The sequence below is a fragment of the Phoxinus phoxinus genome (genome assembly GCF_949152265.1).
Source record: "Phoxinus phoxinus genome assembly, chromosome: 8".
NCBI classification, from domain to species: Eukaryota; Metazoa; Chordata; class Actinopteri; order Cypriniformes; family Leuciscidae; genus Phoxinus; species Phoxinus phoxinus.
Window position 1 is genome coordinate 18,443,724 of NC_136883.1, and position 5,174 is coordinate 18,448,897.

General features: G+C 31.0%; 1 long non-coding RNA gene across 2 annotated transcripts; it reads right to left on the reverse strand.

The window, feature by feature from the left end:
• Positions 1–802: 802 nt before the first annotated feature.
• On the reverse strand, positions 803–3,652 carry LOC307002817. Of its 2 annotated transcripts, XR_013798546.1 has the most exons (4): positions 3,013–3,652; positions 2,424–2,489; positions 2,144–2,232; positions 803–1,026 (listed from the first exon to the last, which is right to left on the reverse strand). It is a non-coding gene; the product is annotated as an uncharacterized lncRNA (long non-coding RNA). The 2 variants fall into 2 exon arrangements; XR_013798547.1 differs by having other exon boundaries at positions 2,424–3,652.
• Positions 3,653–5,174: the final 1,522 nt, after the last annotated feature.

Consider the following 5,174-nt stretch of genomic DNA (forward strand, 5'->3'; position numbering starts at 1 on the left):
GCGTAATTAATTTCAAATGTATCACATATTAAGTTGAAATAAAATGCAATAAGTTGCCATTAAGAGTGATTTTTTGGAACAACTTAAGTGGGACTTTAATACAACTTTATATCTACTTTCATTACAGCTTCCAGTGTCTTTAAAATATACTTTAAGTGCACTACACAATATACTGACACGCAATTAATGTGAACTAAAATATACTTTAATGTAATATACATGTACATCGTTCGTTATATAATTAAATACATTTATAATTAAAAAAAATTATAATAAAGTTGTCATTTAGTACATTTCAAATTTTAATAAAAAAAAAAATCTCTTAATAACCTAGTTACAATCAAAAGAAACACTATACATAAACACAAACAGTTACAACACTAACTCATTTAGAAAGAGTCTGGAGGACAATGAAGCTTATATGCACAATCATTTTCTTCCTCAAATACAAAGGTACCTAAACATCACAGAAAACATTATGCATTTTTACATTTTCAGAAAACATTCTGTATGATATATAAAATTGTTTTTGTTTCCATGTAATTTACTGGTACTACTACTTTTGAGGTAATTTGGAACTTGGTCCCCATAAAAAAAACACATACACACACACACACGCACGCACACACACCTAATATTAACAAAGATGAATAAATACAGTTCGTTCGAATAAATAAATTGTTCATTGTTAGTTCATTTTTGCTAATGTATAAACTAATGTTAGCAAATGAGACTTAATATTAAAGTAAAAATATTAAAGCTCTTAAACCTTTACTAGCACCAACAGGACCAAATGGTTTCTTCTAAAATCTTACTCAATTACAGTGAATGTAAGTTTGTCTAAAAACAAAAAACAAAACAAAATCTGAAGAACTCCAACGGGATAAAAACAAGAAAACCAAAATCGTTTGTTACCAAATGTTTTGAAGTTGTTGGAAAGTGCTGTTTATGTCTATGTCCCAGAAGCTCTCCAGAGTATATGTGAATGGAAATGTTCCAGAGAAGCAGGAAAGTCAGAAAAAATACCTTGAAGAAAGAAAACAAAAACAGAAGGAAAACAATTGTTTATAAAAACAGATCCAGTCCATTATTATATTTGGCTCAATTGAATGAAAGTGATAGATATACAGTTGCGCTTTAAAGTTATACACCTTGCAGTATCTGCAAAATGTTATTAATTATAGTAATAAGAGGGATAACAAAAGATTGTGTTCTCTTTTTATTTAGTACTGCCCTGATGAAGCAGTTTATTCATTACCCAATCAAATGTCAATAAATTTTCGTCATAGTTGTCGTCATTTAAAACTGGTTTTTATTTAGTTATCGTCTCGTTTTCGTCTGTGAAAAAATGTCGGTGACGAAAATAATGATACAAATTATTCGTCATTAGTAACATTGCAAGATGGCTGTGGATGAACACCAGTTGTTTGAAACAGCTTTGGCCGCTACAATGAACAAGAGTTAGACTTTTATCTAAAAGAGGAACCGAATACGGTGCTCGAAACGTTCCTTTGTAAGAAGGATGTTTTTACTGTTTTGCCGGCAAGAGTCTAATCTACCAGTTAGCTCCGCTGGTAGCTAGGCGTGTGGGGCTTAGTTGTGATTGGTCGTACTAGTATTATCCAATTGCGTGCAGTGAGATTTTCAAATACATGCTTGGTGCCGCCCCTCGAGTTGGCTGATTTATATTACTCAATGCCAGACCCTTAATCTTTCGGATTTGGGTCTGGATTTCCAGGCTAGCAGTTCCTGGATGTTAAAGTTTACTGTCCAATTCGAACCACTGAATTTGCGAAGCGGAAACATTTTTTTGACCGAAAATCACCTGTTAAATATTATAGGTTGTATTTTTAAACCATTTGAATATTTTTGAAGTAAAATATTAAAGGTGAATATGGATTATTGGATTTTTAATAATGAAAATGGGTTTTAAATGTTTTTAATCGAAATATTCACAGCTTAAATTTCAACCCAATGCAAGCCCTACAAATACAATGCATTAAAAGTTAATGCAATGCATTTTTTTTTCAAGTAGTGCAATTCAACAGGCTTTTTTGTTTCAAAAACATTTGCCATTATTTTACTTCCATACCCAAGACCCATGCAAACGTTTCCTCATCTTGGCTTGTAAGTTTCAGCTTACCGCGCACATCTTCATGAAGGATGTTCCTGTATTTACTGGTACCACGGTTGACACAGCAATTCTGCGGCCCTCTTCCTTTGGTTTGATACCTGTAAAATATATGATGATTATAGGGGCATCTGTAAATGCACAGGTGGGAATTTATTACTTACATATGGAGAAGATTTAAAGTATTTAAAAGCTATAGGGATAGTAAGTGACTTGATAGCAGTGTTTCAGCTTGATCAGGGTGTGCTGTCTGTGCAACAATTCATGACAAATTATGTAACGTTAACATCACCTCATCAATAAAGGCCTGTGATTCCACACCGCTTGCACTGTATCTCCAATCACAAATGAACTGATCCTGCAAAATGAACGTGTAACTCCAGATAAGCACAAAAAAATAACATATTCCAAAACAAATAGTAACTGAACAACTCACTCTTCAAATGCAAAAATAAAAAAATAATGCTACATTACAAGCATTATTTCTAGAGTGATATATTAAATATTTATGGTGGTTATAACATTGATTATATGTATTAAATGTATATAAATGTCTTCGAGTGTTACAATATTGGATCTGTATTTAGCAAATTTGTCATTTAGTAATGTTTAAATGATTTAAAAAGTCGGTTTAATTAAATTATAAATTTTTTCAGCAGCCAAATTCGTCGAACACACCCACACACGAACATATTATGATGTAAAAAATTATTAGAATGCAATCATAGATAAATTATTGAAAACCTGATTAATTCACCTCCCGAGTCTATTGCGTCTGTCTGCGATGAAAATAATGTAATGTGTTACACTCTTAATCGCAATAACAACTGCCATGTTACGGTGAAAATTTTAAAATAAAGAAAGCATCAAGATATACTTACTTGACTCATTATTGCAGTATAACGTCTCATCTGTAATCAAACGTGGCGTGGCGTTCTCTTCCTGATTGCGCAGCTTCAGTTTCCTTTCCTCACGAATCGCGATTACAGAAACATAACAGTGCATTTTTCAAACTCTAGTGAAGTAGTGCGTCATCGTGACGTAGTATTTCTGGCGCATGCGCATTAAATAAAGTTAATATATTTCATGCATGGTTATATTTCAGCTTTTTAATTTCTGTTCAAACTCATTGTGTTGTTAGACTCTGTAAGTTCACAAAACTTGATTCATTCACCTAACTAAAAGTCAATCATTTTTATAGTGTAGTGTAGTCTAATTTAAATTAAATGTATTTTAACTGAATTTAAATGCAATTTAATTTTGTTTGTTTAACTTTGCTCACAACTAAATGTGTTTAATTTACTTAGATCAACATAATGATATTAAAAGTATTCTCTACACAGATGTAAAGTACAATACATTAATATTACATTAAGAACTCCTCTCATAAATTACATTTTATTGTCAAATATTATGTAGAAAACTGACACTTTTAATTGAGTTCATAGAGCAGAAGCTGGTGATAAAAATGTCAACAATAAGTTGTACTGGAGTATACTGTATAAACAAATGTATTGCAGTTTAGAGGAAAAATACATTTCAAGTGCATTAATGCACACAATATATTATAGACTAAACACATTTAAAATACATCAACAAAATAATTTGACAACACACTTGAGTTGAAATTAAAAACAATTATTTTCCATATTTTCCATTAAAATTATTCTTTTATTTAGTATATTAAGTCAATACATCAAAATAACTGTTTAAGTAAAACTTAATTAGACATTATTACAACGTGCCTTTTTAAAACATGCACTTACGTGTGTTTAGAAATATTGTCATGAAAGTGTACTTACTTTAAGTTAAACCTAATTAGACATTATAACAAAGTGCATTTGTAAAAAGTGCACTTAAGTGTGTTAAGAAATATTGTGATGAAAGTGTACTTACTTGAAGTTAAACTTAATTAGACATTATAACAAAGTGCATTTGTAAAAAGTGCACTTAAGTGTGTTTATAAATATTGTGATGAAAGTATACTTACTTTAAGTTAAACTTAATTAGACATTATAACAAAGTGCATTTGTAAAAAGTGGACTTAAGTGTGTTTATAAATATTGTGATGAAAGTGTACTTACTTTAAGTTAAACTTAATTAGACATTATTACAAAGTGCATTTGTAAAAAGTGCACTTAAGTGTGTTAAGAAATATTGTGATGAAAGTGTACTTACTTTAAGTTACACTTAATTAGACATTATTACAAAGTGCATTTGTAAAAAGTGCACTTAAGTGTGTTAAGAAATATTGTGATGAAAGTGTACTTACTTTAAGTTAAACTTAATTAGACATTATTACAAAGTGCATTTGTAAAAAGTGCACTTAAGTGTGTTAAGAAATATTGTGATGAAAGTGTACTTACTTTAAGTTAAACTTAATTAGACATTATTACAAAGTGCATTTGTAAAAAGTGCACTTAAGTGTGTTAAGAAATATTGTCATTAAAGTGCATTCCCTTTAAGTACACTTAAGCGGTATTTAATTTGAACTATATTATATTATCTGCAAGTGCACTTTTCAAAAAGTATACTTTTATGATATTAAGCACAAAAAAGTACGCTTTCAATACAATTCGGTTGTTAAGTCTGACGTCAGGCGTGACGTTTAGCCACTTCCGGGTCCAAGCGCTCCGCTCGTCCAAATCCAACAACAATGGCGGAACCTGTAACTTTATTTACAATCACATCTTTCTTTAGCGAGGCACCCTTGGCGGTCAAAAAGTGTTTAAATTCTTTTAACTCCAACAGAGTGGTTAGTGTAGCTCATAATTCAGATGGCATAATTAAGGGTAGAGTCCAGGCATCAATGAAAAAAAAAAGGTTTACGAGGTTGAGGTGAGTTAGCTGTAAGATAGCTAACGTTAGCTGGTTCACATACATTGATAATCCATGTTCTGGATGAGGTAACGTTATTTCAAAATAAAAATAAATAAATTTACAGGACTGCTATAACTGGATGTAAACGAAGATGAAAAGGAAAATATGTGACAGCCAGGTTTTAGAGGGTTAGTGGACTTAGGCTAGTCAATTTAGTAGTATG